The sequence below is a fragment of the Lagenorhynchus albirostris genome, chromosome X (assembly GCF_949774975.1).
Source record: "Lagenorhynchus albirostris chromosome X, mLagAlb1.1, whole genome shotgun sequence".
Taxonomy (NCBI): domain Eukaryota; kingdom Metazoa; phylum Chordata; class Mammalia; order Artiodactyla; family Delphinidae; genus Lagenorhynchus; species Lagenorhynchus albirostris.
In genome coordinates, this window is record NC_083116.1 from 77,073,040 (window position 1) to 77,089,630 (window position 16,591).

At 34.2% G+C, this 16,591-nt stretch overlaps 1 non-coding gene across 1 annotated transcript; it reads right to left on the minus strand.

Moving 5' to 3' along the window:
* Window positions 1–12,739: 12,739 nt before the first annotated feature.
* Window positions 12,740–12,811, minus strand: TRNAK-CUU (transfer RNA lysine (anticodon CUU)). The gene has a single exon. It is a non-coding gene; the product is annotated as a tRNA-Lys (tRNA).
* Window positions 12,812–16,591: the final 3,780 nt, after the last annotated feature.

Sequence of the window (16,591 nt, forward strand, 5' to 3'; positions counted from 1 at the left end):
TTCCCTCTTGTAACTGCTTTTGCTGCATCCCATAGGTTTTGGGTTGTCTTGTCTCCATTGTCATTTGTTTCTATGTATTTTTTTATTTCCTCTTTCTTTTCTTCAGTTATGACTTCGTTATTAGGTAGTGTATTGTTTAGCGTCCATGTGGTTTTTTTTTTACACATTTTTTCCTGTAATTGATATGTAGTCTCATAGAATTGTGTTCAGAAAAGATACTTGATACAATTTCAATTTTCTTAAATTTACCAAGACTTGATTTGTGACCCAAGTTATGATCTATCCTGGAGAATGTTCCATGAGCCCTTGAGAAAAATGTGTATTCTGTTGTTTTTGGATGGAATGTCGTATAAATATCAATTATGTCCATCTTGTATCATTTAAAGCTTGTGTTTCCTTATTTATTTTCATTTTGGATGATCTATTCATTGGTGAAAGTGGGGTGTTAATATCCCCTACTATGAATGTGTTACTGTCGATTTCCCCTTTTATTGCTGTTAGTATTTGCCTTATGTATTGAGGTGCTCCTATGTTGGGTGTGTAAATATTTACAATTGTTTTATCTTCTTCTTGGATTGATCCCTTGATCATTATGTAGTGTCCTTCTTTGTCTCTTCTAATAGTCTTATTTTAAAGTCTATTTTGTCTGATATGAGAATTGCTACTCCAGCTTTCTTTTGTTTTCCATTTGCATGGAATATCTTTTTCCATCCCCTAACTTTCAGTCTGTATGTGTCTCTAGGTCTGAAGTGAGTCTCTTGTAGACAGCGTGTATATGGGTTTTGTTTTTATATCCATTCAGCCAATCTGTGTCTTTTGGTGGGAGCATTTATTCCATTTACCTTTAAGGTAATTATCAATATGTATGTTCCTATTCCCATTTTCTTAATTGTTTTGTGTTCGGGTTCGTTATTGTATGTCATTTTCTTCTATTGTGTTTCGTGCCTATAGAAGTTCCTTAACATTTTTTGTAAAGCTGCATTGGTGGCGCTGAACTCTCTCAGCATTTGCTTGTCTGTAAAAGTATTAGTTTCTCCATCAAATCTGAATGAGATCCTTGCTGGGTAGAGTAATCTTGGTTGCAGGTTTTTCTCATTCATCACCTTAAATATGTCCTGCCAGTCCCTGTGTCCCTGTCTTGCTAGTTTTTTGGCATAGGGTGTCCAGCACTGTAGCTTGCTGGTCGTTGAGTGAAGCTGGGTGCTGGTGTTGAGATAGAGATCTCTGGGAGATTTTCGCCATTTGATATTATGTGAAGCTGGGAGGTCTCTTGTGGACCAGTGTCCTGAAGTTGGCTCTCCCACCTCAGAGATACAGCACTGACTCCTGGCTGCAGCACCAAGAGTGTTTCATCCGCACGGCTCAGAATAAAATTGAAAAATTAGAAAGAAAGAAAGAAAGAAAGAAAGAAAGAGAAAGAATGAAAGAAAGGAAGAAAGAAAGAAAGAAGGGAGGGAGGAAGGGAGGGAGGGAGGCTGGAAGGAAGGAAGGAGGAAAGGAAAGGAAAGGAAAGAAAGAAAGAAAGAAAGAAAGAAGATAAAATAAAGTTATTAAAATAATTAAGAAAAAAATGTTTTAAGGAAAAAAACAACAACAAAAAACAGATGGATAGAACCCTAGGAAAAATGGTGGATGCAAAGCTATACAGACAAAATCTCACACAGAAGCATACAGATACACACACAAAAAAAGCAAAAGGGGAAAAATTATAAATCTTGCTCTCAAAGTCCACCTCCTCAATTTGGGATGATGTGTTGTCTATTCATGTATTCCACAGATGCAGGGTACATCAAGTTGATTGTGGAGCATTCATCCACTGCTTCTGAGACTTCTGGGAGGGATTTCCCTTTCTCTTCTTTGTTCTCACAGCTCCTGGGGCTCAGCTTTGGATTTGGCCCCGCCTCTGCATGTAGGTCTCTGGAGGGCATCTGTTCTTTGCCCAGACAGGACAGGGTTAAAGGAACAGCTTTGGGGACTCTGGCTCACTCAGGCTAGGGGGAGGGAGGGGTATGGTGTGCGCGGCAAGCCTGCGGTGGCAGAGTCTGGCGTGATATTGCACCAGCCTGAGACGTGCTGTGGGGTCTCCCGGGGAAGTTGTCCCTGGATCCCGGGACCCTGGCAGTGGCGGGCTGCACAGGCTCCCCAGAAGGGAGGTGTAGATAGTGACCTGTCCTCATACACAGGCTTCTTGGTGACACCATCAACAGACTTAGCATCTGTTGCCCATCTCTGTGGTCTCTGCTTTTAGCTGTGACTCGCACCCATCTCCGGAGCTACTTTAAGCAGCACTCTTAATCCCCTCTCCTCGTGCACCAGGAGACAAAGAGGGAAGAAAACGTCTCTTGCCTCTTCAGCAGGTCCAGAATTTTCCCCGGAGTCCCTCCCGGCTAGCCGTGGTGCACTAACCCCCTGCAGGCTGTGTTCACGCTGCCAACCCCAGTCCTCTCCCTTCGCTCTGACTGAAGCCCGAGTCTCAGCTCCCAGCCCCGCCTGCCCCAGCGGGTGATCAGACAAGCCTCTTGGGCTGGTAAGTGCCTGTTGGCACTGATCCTCTTTGCGGGAATCTCTCCACTTTGCCCTCTGTACCCCTGTTGCTGTGCTCTCCTGTGCAGCTCCGAAGATCCCCCCCTTCTGCCACCCGCAGTCTCCCCCCGCGAAGGGTCTTCCTCGTGTGTGGAAACCTTTCCTCCTTCACAGCTCCCTCCCACTGGTGCAGGTCCCGCCCCTATGCTTTTGTCTCTGTTTATTCTTTTTTCTTTTGCCCTACCCAGGTACGTGGGGGATTTCTTGCCTTTTGGGAGGTCTGAGGTCTTCTACCTGCGTTCAGTAGGTGTTCTGTAGGAGATGTTCCACGTGTAGATGTATTTCTGCTGTATCTCTGGGGAGGAAGGTGATCACTGCGTCTTACTCTTCCGCCATGTTCCCCAATCTCCCTTGGTATCCTTTCTTATTTATGAAAGCTAGTCAATTTTGGAAAAAGCATAAACTGAGCTGGATTTGGGGATTCTGGTCCCACAATAATTTAATTTGTTTCATAAACAGTCCCAAGGGCTCTTGAAAGGCAAAGTCAATGAAAGGCAACTCCTTCCCCAAGCACGCACGCATGTGCACACACACACACACACACACACACACACACACACACAGTAGTTCATTAATAATGTTAGGTATTCTGAGTAAATTACTGATAGCAGTTTTTTTCTAAATCTTAATCCAAGTGGATGATTAAATTTAAGAAAAATAGTACTGACTTTATTTTGTTATAATTTCATTAAAACTATTAAATTTATAATTTAAGAAATAAAGTGATATATATATGTGTATGTATTTTATCACCTTTTAAAAAAAACTTTAAAATATCCAAGTAATATATATTTGTAGAAATTTTAGAAGGTAAAAAATAAGCACAAAATATTAAATCTCTTATACCAGCAACCAGTGTTAACCACTGGTAAAATTTACAGTATGTTACTTTTTGTATGTGGGTATACTTTTTATAAAATAATGTATTTTATTTTATACTGTTTAGAAATTTGCTTTTTTCACTTAGATAAATATCATGGATCTTTCCATTTAATTAAATATTCTTCTACAGTTTCTTTTTGATGAATGTAAAACATTCATTTGCATTCATGTGCATTTATGTTGTTTGTAATTTTTGAACATTATGTTCAACAATTTAAGTAATAGATTGTAACTAAATCTTTACATATATCCATAATTATTTCCTGTACATTCTATAATTGAAATTTCTAAGTCAAAGACTGAATATTTTACGTCTTTAAATACATATCATTAGAGATTTTAAGACAATTTTAATTTCCACTAATGATATATGATTGCCTGTTTATCTGAACTCTTGCCAACTTGTCAATACTAGATATTAACAGTTTTAAATAAATCTGTACCAATTTCACAGTCAAAGCATTTTATTTCATTGATATTTTAATTTCTATTTTGTACTGTTTTTTCAAACCTTAATTGTCTAATTTTAAAAATTACCTCTTCAAATCTTTGTCCAATTTTTTTCTAATGGAGTTCTTATCTTTCAATAATTTATGAGAGCTCAATATATGCTAATAAGAGTAGTTTCTAGTTGTATATTCTGAAACTATATATTTTCCCCATTTTGTATTTGCCTTTTCATTTTATTTTTTTTTACCTTTTTAAATTATGGAATTTTATGTTTATGTTTTCATTTTTATTGGTCAAATCCATTATATTTTTCTTTATGCTTTCTCTCTTTAGAGTTATATGTTTTTTGTTGGAGAATATTTTGGTAATAACTTTTGGCTTTATATTTTCTCAAGCCTTTTAAGTTTTTGATTCTTGATGCATTGTTGAATTGTTGCTTTGCTGAAACTTCATTTCTTGGTGAATGACTGTTTTTTGGTTTTCCCTTATTTCTAGAAATGTTCAGAGCTTTTGCACTGTGAATGAGCAAACATTTTCTAAAGAACTACTTCTCAAATACTTCAAACATAATATATCGAGCTTCATATAACAGCTTAATGTGTATAAGTATGATTGTTTCATTTCTGCAAGCATTGTTAGAATTGGGATATCACAGAAAAGTTAACTCTTTTATTTAAAACATATGAATACCACTCTGTGTTGGGTAAGGACGTTTAATACAGTCTATCAGTAAGACTTTACTAGTTTATTTTACTGATTGTGGTTTCAAACATAACAATTTCCTTTCTGGAAAGCCCTGCTTTAATCTTTGTGAGTTATAGACTCTTAGAAGTGAACATTGCATAAAAGTTTATCAAGTTCAAACCTATTACATTATAGCTAAGGAATGGAACTTAAAGAGATTAAGTAGATTTGCCTCATATCATACAGCTAGTCAACTCAGGTCTGGACACCATTACTCTGATTAAAAATAGATATTTTTACTCTCTCTAATCTTTAGAAATCAATGTCTGACATAGCAGTGATGTGAGCCATACTGCTGCCTTAAAGCCTCTTTTTTCTACAGAAATATTTGTGTAACCATTATGAAAAAGTTGAGAAATACATAAAACTATATATATATATATATATAAATACACTCTTTTGTAAAATTTGTTTGTTGCATATTTTAACCTAGCGTTGTGTCGTAAATGTTTCCTCACACTTAGCATAATATTTTTTTATGTTATGTAATACCATGATCATTATTAAGGCCACTCTTATTTTTACATGCTTTTAAAAATGTACTTCTGTTATTCTGTTTTTCCTTATTTTAGCTAAATGTTCATAATGAACATGTATTTTTATAGTAAAAAGGAAACATTATTTATACAAAATATCTTTGAAATAATACTTTCAGGACCTCAAAGTGGTGGTGAGATTGTACAATGAACTGCTTTAAATCATTCAGGTTTAGAAGCACAGAAGATTTTAAAACTTATTAACAACATAAAATAGTTTAATTTTAAATATCTGAGATATACCAACCAAAGTCATACTTATTCCTATATGTTTAGTTAAAGGATTTATTCATGAACTCTTAAGTTTAGTTAGTTTTTCCCATTCTTCCTCTTTTAATCTTCCACTTTATCCCTTTACTATTGAATCTATCTCTTGATCATGTCTAGAGTCATGATCTGTTTACCTAATTACTTTGAAGAATAGAAAGCTATCTGTCCACTTTCCCATACCATCCCAATTTTGATTTTTTAGCACTTTAGGGTTTTTTTAGATTTAATTAAACATTCTACAATGTGATTGGCATATATCCAATTAATAGGAATTTCCAATAGAAAAGTTCATTGAATTATTGCTTTTCAATAATATTTCATATTTCTAAACTGAGTTTTAAATTTAGTGTTTATTATTGTGGGTTATAGACAGGTCAATAATACTACATATTTCTAAACTGAGTTTTAAATTTAATGTTTATTATTGTGGGTTATAGGCAGGAAAATAATATTCTTTACTATTGTTAGAATGAGAAATTACAGTAAATTATTTTTGGTCCATTGTAGGAAAGCAGTCACGCAAGACAAAATAATTATAGTTTAGCCATAAAACCTGGGCAAGAAATTAAAGAACCCTAATAAATACACTGATGCTCTCATAAAAGTTTACCAAATGTTTGTCTCCCTTTCAAAATGGAAAGAAAATTCTCTAATAAAGATGTCACAGAATATAACTACTCATGACATGTATCACTGCTTATTTTAAGTCTTCTGCTAAAAGTACATATATAAATTTTGGTGGCAATATGGTATAATTGATAAAATGTGTAGCTTATATGTTTCTCCATCAGCATACCTCTGTCCTTATTTGTTATGTCTGATTAGTAAGTAGGCAAATATATATAAACACAAAAAGAAGCCTAGCACCAAGGGACATGGAGGACCCAGGACAGGAAGCAACCGCCCTGGCATGAAGGGACAAATATTTTGAACCTAAATGCTTTCTATCAAAAGATAGAGAGGGAAAAATGATGGAGGAAATTTTCGCATATTGAGGTATGACAAGTCATTCTGGCTTATACATGATTTAACTTAAACCAGAACAGCAAATTTCATGGCCTATTAAACATATATTATACACCTGCTTTAACCTTAAAGAAAAGAATACATTAAAAAATCAAAATGGAGTAACTGTGGTTCAGGCACACAAAATAAACTAGGTAGCCATTGTGGGCATGATATTAGACATGTTCCTGTATTACTGAGAACTTGAATTTTCTGAACTGTATCAAAATTAAGGACACCACCAGCTGTTCTCAAAACAATATCTACTAACAACTGCCAACTACAATCTTATGGTCTCAAGGTCTCCTCTTATAACTATGAAACCTTTCTCTTAGTTTAGGAATAGTAGTCAGAAATGAGACAGTCAAGCAGTAGCCTCCCAGAAGAAGGCACTAGATTCTTTAGCCAGAATAATTCTAGACAATAAAATGGCTTTAAATTATATTTTAGCTGAAAAAAAAATGGAGACATATGCAAAGTGGTCAATAGCTCCTGTTATGTATGTTAACATCCCTGGAAAAGTTGAAACCAAAATAAATAGAATAATTCAAAAGGTGACTTGATTAGAGAATGTACATAAAGAGGACCCACTCCAAAATTTATTTTTCTGGTTGCCATTTGGAATAGGAGAACTCTTTCAGAGAATACTACAAGGGTACATTTTAATCATTATCCTCATCGTAATATGTCTACTAATTTTCAAATGTTTGTCCAGGTGCTATGATGAAGCAATCAAAGTGAGAGATAATGTTTTCATAATTGAAAATATTGATGGTAAGCCTGGGACTCAGAATTCTTTAAAATGAAAGTCAATGACTTTCTCTTTTCTAATCCTCATGTACTGTTGGTGTGAATGTAAATTGGTGCAACCACTAATGAAAACAGTATGGAGATTCCTCAGAAAGTTAAAAATAGAAGTACCATATGATCCAGAAATTTCACTCCTGGGTATTTATATGAAGAAAATGAAAACAATAATTATAAAAGATACATGTACCCCTGTGTTTATTACAGAATTATTTACAATAGCCAAGATATATATGGAAGCAATCTAAGTATCCATCAACAAATGAATTGTAAAAAAAAAAACCCACAGCTACAAACACACATCCTGTACTATATTAATTTTAAAAAATATCCTATGAGAAACTGTATGTTTTTAAAGGTTATTAAATGTATTCAGAAGTTTCCCAATCAGAAAATGCTGGTATGACAAACAGTGCATACTATGATAATAATTATTTATAAAAACATTACATTTCCTAATGGCTGAATAATTTTCTGTTTTATAGTCAATTTATAAACAAATTATTCAGCTGATGTTATATACAAGTTTCAGAAATCTCTACTTTAGAAATGCATTTGGTGAACAGCATTTATTTCTCACAGTTTTGTTTCCTGATAATTCACAGTTGTTAAGGAAAACTGCATCTGCTTATGATCAGCTACTCTCAACTGACTTAGCTTTTTCTTCAGATATTCTTTTTCATTTTCTGTGTTCAACATGTCAATAGGGTTTTTAAAAGTAAGGCAATATATATTGTATTTATGAAATGTCCTAATGTAGGTTTTCTCCTTCTGGAATTCTATGGGAGCATTTTTATTCCCATGGCAGTTTAGTTTCCTAGACAGACAAATTTGAATTTCCTTGTTTTGTGTTTTTATTTTTTTCTAAAGACCCTTCATATAATCCCACCCACCCTGAGAATAAGTCATTGCTCCCTACGACATGCTCCCAAGCATTTGTCCATGCCATTATTCTGGTATTCAGCCTTGTTATATTAGTTATGAATTTATTTTCCCTCCATGCTAAATTGTTAGCTTCTTACAGACAGAAATTTCATCTTATTGGCCTGTACCTTCTTCATCAATCTTAGCCAACTACCTGAGATGGATTGAGTGTTCCATAAATGTTGGTTAAGTAGATGAATAATAGGAAAAGTCAAAATTTTAAAGAGGAGTGGCCTTTGGGGTACGTGAGCTTGTTTGATTCTGAATATATTCTAAGTAAGAAGTAAATACATCTTTCTTTTAAAAATATGAGTTCTCAACCTACAAATGGCCAACAGGTACATGAAAAGATGCTCAAGGTCACTCATCTGCAGCAAAATGCAAATCAAAACCACAATGAGATATTGTCTCACACCTGTTAGAATGCCATTATCAAAAAGACAAGAGATGTCAAGTGTTGGTGAGGATGTGGAGAAAAGGGACCCCTTTGTACAATGTTGATGGAAATGTAAATTAGAGCAACCACTTTGGAAAACAGTATGGTTGTTCCTCAAAAAATTAAAAATATAACTACCACATGATCCAGCAATCCTAGGTCTGGGTATATACTCAAAGAAAATGAAAACAGTATCTCAAAGAGATATTTGAACTCCTATTTGTACATAGGAGTGCAGCATTATTCACAAGAGCCAAAATATGGAAGAAAAACCCGTGTCCTTCAATGATGAATGAATAAAAAAGATGTTACTTATATATATATATGTTATATATATATGTTATATGTTTTATATATATATATATATATCATGAGAAAGAAAGACATCCTGCACAACATGGACAGACTTTGAAGGCATTATGATAAGTGAAATAAGTCAGATATAGAAAGACAAATAGTTGCATATCACTTACATGAGAAATCTAAAAAAGTCAAACTCATAGAAACAGAGATTAGAATGGGGGTTACCAGGGGCTGGGGGATAAGGGAAAATGGAAGACGTTGATCAAAGAGTACAAACTTCCAGTTATAAGATGAATAGTTCTGGGGATCTAATGTATAGCATAGTGATTATAGTTAATAATACCGTATTATACACTTGAATGTTGCTAAGAGAGTAAATCTTAAAAGTTCTCAATACAAAAAAATAGTAATTATGTGACGTGATGGGAGTCTTAGCTAACATTATGGTGGTAATCTTTTTGCAATATGTGTTTCAAATCAACACGATGTACACATTAAACTTACACACTGTTATATGTCAATTATATCTCAATAGAGTTGGAAAAAATAAAAATATGGGTTCTCAATGTGAAAAATAAGAACCCCAAGTTATTAATTTTTATGCTATCCATTCCAGTAGAGGGTGCTATAATTGGAAATGAAATGTTAAATTTCTCATCACATGATGGAGAACTTATTTCAGAAAGTAATTCCTGAAATATGTCTCTCTTTAAAATACATTCTGACAACGCCCCCCTATTAATTGGATATAGACTTGCAGCTCTCCATGTTTAACCACTTTCCTCCTAAAATAGGAGGTCAGATTCAGTTTACCTTAATTATATTTTTTGCTTTGGATATATATGCCAAGAAAACCTCAGGGATGATTCTCATTTCAAAGCTAATGGTGATTTTCCTATACGAGAAAATTATCATTAAATTTATTATTTATCTTAGTAAACACCAGCAGGGTCCCTGGACTACGAATACATGCCTTGCATGGGGGACAGATACCATCTAGAAAATGCCCTTTGGGTATTAGTCAGGAAAATATACTTAGGTAGGCTATGCATATAATCATAAAAGGAAAAGTGTAAGGTCTACTCAAGAGGGTCCTGACTACCCTTTAGAAGGATAGGATGCAAAAGAAAGGAGACTATAATATATCTTTTTTTCCATGGCAAAATGTTTTCTTTTTGGAAGGTGTGGAAAATTCAAGATTTTAAAAGCTTTGATGAGTGCCGAGAAGATAGTGGGGCCCATGGTTAAGGGTAAAAATAGGGAAACCACTAAAAAGTGGGGAAAATATAGTGATCAGCACCTAAAAAATGATAAGGGAAAAGATTCTGTTTTCTTCCCATATCCAATTTAAGTCAGTAAAGGGATTTGAAGATGGTATAATATGGTCTATTTTCTAGCTTTTTTATAGGAAGAAGACTTTATTGTTCCAGGTTAACCAAGAAATAGAAGCTGATTAAGTCCCAGAAGACAGTTGCCACTACTCAGATAAATTGACATGTGAATGTTCAAAGTCTAATATTCCAAAGAAAGTATTATAAAAATGAGGTTGCTTTTCATTAAAATACAGCTGTAGTTTTTTCTTAGCAATGTAAGAAATTCTGAAAGCTAGGAAGATGACACAAAAGCCTAAATATCAGTCATTATTCAGACTTGTGTTTCAGTATAGGATAAGAAGTTCCCTTATGCTACCTAACAAAACAGTGATGAGTGATATTTTAAGCCCAAGAAGAGGCTTACTATATACCAAGTATTGCTGCTAGACTACAATTATGTAAGGGATGAGCTTCACATCCCAATCAGGGCGTTTAAAAGCAGTGTTCAAAAACAGAAATAAGACAGAATCTCTCTCGATGTCTTTGGAAACAACTACCTTCCCGAGGGAAGACACAAAAGGAAAACTAAGCTTCTTAACACATGAGGAAACAGAAATGCTTCAGAAATAGCATTTTTATGTATACATATTCTAGCTGACAACTATGGGTATACTTTTATCCTTTACTTGCTTAGTTTCTGTGAACTAAAAATCTGTGTTTGTGTTCGTGAATCCAGATTCCTACATGAGCTTAAAGAAATAGGATTGGTAAACCATATATATTTTCCACAAATAATTCAATACCCCACATTATACTCCTATTGCCATCTTTTTCTGACTCCCTATTGATCAGTCTGCTTGACTGCATCTGGAAAGTAGCATTTCTGTTCTTTTCAAATAGTGTATGTTACTGATTGTTATTTTGGCACCTTTGAATTAGTTATACAGTAACAGTTGTGATTTTTCTTACATTAAAAATACATACATAGACATAATACATCCAATTCTTGATTATTCAGGAGGAGATGATCTAGTTGGCCATATCTCAAAGTCCCTTTGTTTCTCTTTCTTTCCCATACTGCTTGCCTCAAAGTCTTTTCCAGAGTTAGCAGGACACGAAAAGGAGATGAAACTCAAATCAGTTAATTTTACTCCCACTCAATAATCCTCGGAAAAGATATAGTGGATATAGAAGAAATCTGAAATTATTGGTTAAAGGCTTGAGGATTACATATAGATTTAAATTGTCCATGCTTTCCCACTTGTACCCTAGAGTAACTTATAAGTTCTATAAAAATAAAGTAAAATAAGCTATTGAGATCTAAGTTCCCAAATTTGAAGATTAGGCTGACTATTATTATGCGCCAATTTAATACTTTGTAGCAGTCAAATATTTTGCTTTATTGCTTATTTATTCTGGTGATTTTCAACTCTCTTTTCAGAGGTTATTTTAATACCTTTGGGGCTTTTGGTCTTGCTTTGCTTTTTTTTTTTTTTTTTGAGTTTTTATTTTCTAATAGATGGTCTCTGAAAGATGATTGCATTGGAGAATGGGATGACTGACCAGGAGAAGAAAGTACGGAATTTCAACATTCATTCTTCAGCAAGAGGTAAGCCAACCTTCTGGAAAATATTAAGCATAAGGTATGGGAACTGTTACCACAAGTTTTTTATAGGATTTTGAACTACAAGAAGTCTTTCCTTGATCTACACATTTTACAATTGTTATAAGTTTTAGGGGTCAAGTTTGTTTAGGGGGCACTTGGGATTGGCCATCTGGAAAACTCATTTGCTAGGTACTTCTTCTAGTTATCTGGAAAGATGACTTTTTGATATCAATTTATCCAAAGACTTATGACCACCTTACCTGAGGCATATTTTATTATCTTTGCTAATTTTACCATGCAGATGAGGATATAACATTTTAGGAAGTGGATAGAAGAGATAGGATACATTATGAAGTAATGAATTGTATTTTGATATTTTTCTTAATGAGCAAAATATCTTCTGAACCTGACTGTTCACACCCAGAGCTGTTGATTAGTCAAGAAAGAACATAAAAGAGTAACACAGTTTTTCACTTATAAGACATCTATTTACTTTGATATTTTGAATGAACCTTATATACAGATGAAGTCTGTGTTCTGGAACTTCAAGACAAAAGGCAAAATCAAGAAGATTTGGAATATTATTTAGACCAAAGTATGTTTTAGTTTTCAAAGCATGAGTTGTGAACCCCCTAGGAGTCTCCAAAACATTTTCAGGGGATCTGTGAGATCAGAACTATTTTCATAATAACACCAAGCATTATTATTATTTTAAATATTTATTTATTTATTTGGCCGTGCTGGGTCTGAGTTGTGGCATGCAGGATCTTTGTTGCCACGTGCGGGATCCTTTAGTTGCATCATGTGGGTTCCTTTAGTTGCGGCATGCATGCTCTTAGTAGCAGCACATGGGCTCTTAGTTGTGGCATGCAGGATCTAGTTCCCTGACCAGGGATCAAACCTGGTGCCCTGGATTAAGAGTGCAGAGTCTTAACCACTGGACCACCAGGGAAGTCCCCCAAGACATTATTAATAGCCGTTTTTACTCTCATTCTCTCATAAGCACAGTGGAATTTTCCCAAAGATACATGATGTCTGATGATGTCATCATTCTAATTTAATATATAATGGGTATATAATTGTAATTTGTAAAACAATTTATAAATATTTAATATGTTAGTTTTAAACTGTTATATGGTAAATACTTATAGATATAACCCATATAGACAAAAGCTCTTTGGGATCCTATAATTTTTTAAAAGTGTAAAATTGTACTAAGTCTAAAGAGTTTGAGAAGCACTGACATAGACCAAACTTGATTCACAAAGCATTATTTTTCATAATACAAAAACACCATGGTCTTTGTTTTAGCTGTGATGACCATGGAATGGCGTTCTCCATTATGTGAGGTAGGAGAACGAAGAAGAAAGCTAAACTAAGCTGAACCAGTATCCAATGCCATTGAAAAAAGAGCCATGCACAGATACATCTGAGTCTACTTTACATCTTGTTTGGCTCATTCAGAGTAATATTCAGAGTAGTATTTAGACATATGAACTGACCAATATTTACTTTGAATTTTCAACTTCCACATAGATAATAATGGCTCTTATATCCTGTTAGTATAAGTGATGATCTTAGTAGTTTAAAGGGGATATCATATTTTTCTTCTAATTTTTAGGGAAGAAAACAAAATCTTCAGCTGCTTTTTCTACTATGGTGTCACCTTTTTAGTTTTGCATCCATTGGCTCAGCAAACATTGAGGAAAATGGTACATACCACCCATAAAAGAAATGATCAGATCTGGTTTAAAAGATGACAGACAATTTTGTCATTATCACAGAATCAAAATAGGCATCTGGCTTATTCCAAATGTGATTGATCCCTCTTCTGGATCCTGATACAATTTATTTTCTCTGCTGCTCATTTGTGATTTATAACATACTGCTTTTCACAGCTAGTTATTTTTTTAAATATATAAATATTTAAACTTCTCTCCTGATCTGTTAACCACATGAGGGATTTTTGACAGGTAGTTCATTCTTTAAGCACTTTTAGAGAAGATGAAAACAAGTTGGAAGTCCCAATTTCCATTTCTCAAATTTCAACTTGAGTGACATAAAATCTGTAGTTCCTTGCTTGCTAGAACCAAAGTTTATTCACTTTAGTGACACTACATAAAGCATCAATTTAGAGTCACTGATAATGTGGTGTGTTGCTTTTTCTCTTATCTGTATTACATTTTTAATTAAAGGTTTTACTGTGCTTATACTGTGAGATTCTGAGAGAATAACTCATTTTTTTAGATCTATTAAATATAGTGGTAATGGACCTTAAAGTCATGCCCAAACGATGCAGATCCAAATAATTAAAGCCAGTTTAGTCACCAACTATGAAAATAATTACAACATTGCTTTTATTTACATTTTTTGGTTTTTTTCTTTTTAAATTTTTTTATTGAAATATAATTGATTTGCAATATTATATTAGTTTTGGGTGCACAGCACAGCAATTCAGTATTTTTACAGATTATACTCTATTAAAAGTAAGTAAAAGATAATGGCTATAATTCCCTGTGCTATATGATATATCCTTGTTAATTACCTATTTTATACATAGTAGTTTATAGCTCTTAATCCCATATCCCTAACTTGACCATCCCCCTTTCCATCTCCCATCTGCTAACAACTAGTTTGTTTTCTATAAATGTGAATCTGTTTCTTGCTTTCTATATACATTTGTTTGTATTATTTTTAAAATTCCATATGTAAGTGATATTATACAGTATTTCTCTATCTGACTTATGACACTGAGCATAATATTCTCTACATCCATCCATGTTGATGCAAATGACAGAATTTCATTGTTTTTTATGGCTGAGTAATATTCCATTGTGTATATACACCATATTTTCTTTATCCATTAATTTGCTGATGGAAATTGTGTTGCTTCAATATGTTTCCAATTGTAAATCAATTTTGGGGTGCATGTATGTTTTTGAATTAGTGTTTTCATTTCTTTTGAATCCATACACAGGAGTGAAATTTCTGGATCATATGATAGACAGGAGTGAAACTTCTGGATTATATGATAGTTCTATTTTTAGTTTTTTGAGAAATTTCCATACTGTTCTCCATAGTGGCTGCACCAATTTACGTTCTCACCAATGGTGTACATGTGTTCCCTTTTCTCCACATGCTTACCAATATTTGTTATTTGTGGACTTTGAAACTAGCCATTCTGACAGATGTGAGGGGATATCTCATTGTTGTTCTGATCTACATTTCTTTAATGCTTAGTGGTGTTGAGCATCTTTAATGTGCCTGTTAGCCATCTTTACATCTTCTTTGGGAAAAATGTCTATTCAGGTGTTCTGCTCATTTTTAATTGGATTGTTTGTTGTTTTGCTATGGAGATGTATCAGTAGTTTATATAATTTGGACATTGACCCCTTATCGGTCATAGCATTTACAAATATTTCCCCCCCGCCATTCAGTAAGTTGTCTTTTCATTATCTTGATGGTTTCATTTGCTGTGCAAAATCTTTTAAATTTAATTAGATCCACTTTGTTTATTTTCCTTTTATTTATTTATCTTTTTTGCCTTAGAAGACAGAACCAAAAAATATTTCTATGATTTATGTCAAGCAGTGTCCTGCCTATGAGCTCTTCTAGGAACTTTTTTTGGTTTCAGGTCATACATTTCAGTCGTTAATCCATTGTGAGTTTATTTTTGTATATGATGTGAGGAATTTCTAATTGCATTCTTTTACAGGCGCTGTCCAGTTTTCCCAGCACCATTTATTGAAGCAACTGTCTTTTCTTCATTGTGTATTCTTGCCTCCTTTGCCATAGATTAACTGACCACAGGCATGTGGGTTTATTTCTTGGTTCTCTATTCAGTTCCAGCGATATATGTGGGGTTTTATTTTGTTTTTCTTTTTTTGCCAGTACAGTGCTGTTTTATCTTTTCAAATTTCTTTATTGGAGTATAATTGTTTACAAAGTTGTTAGTTTCTGTTGTACAACAAAGTGAATAAGCTATAACTATACATATATAACCATATCCACTCTTTATTGAGCTTCCTTCCCATCCTCCCTATCCCACCCATCTACGTCGTCACAAAGCATCGAGCTGATCACCCTGTGCTATGCAGCAGGTTCCCACTAACCACCCATTGTACATTTGGTAGTGTATATATGTCAATGCTACTCTCTCACTTTGTCCCAGCTTCCCCTTCACCCACTGTATCCTCAAGTCCGTTCTCTACATCTGAGCCTTTATTCCTGCCCTGCCACTAAGTTCATCAGTACCGTTTTCTTAGATTCCATATATGTGCATTAGCATAAGGTATTTGTTTTTCTCTTTCTGACTTACTTCACTCTGTATAACAGACACTAGGTCCATCACCCTCACTACAAATAACTCAATTTCATTCCTTTTTATGGCTGAGTAATATTCCATTGTATATATGTGCCACACCTTCTTCATCCATTCAACTCTCGATGGACTTTTAGGTTGCTTCCATGTCCTGAAAATTGTAAATAGTGCTACAACGAACATTGTGGTACATGTATTTTTTGAATTATGGTTTTCTCAGTGTATATGCCCAGTAGTGGAATGGCTGGGTCATATGGTAGCCCTATTTTTAGTTTTCTAAGGAACCTCCATAATGTTCTCCATAGTGGCTGTATCAATTTATATTCCAACCAACAGTGCAAGAGGGTTCCCTTTTCTCCACACTCTCTCCAGTATTTATTGTTTGTAGATTTTTTGATGATGGCCATCCTG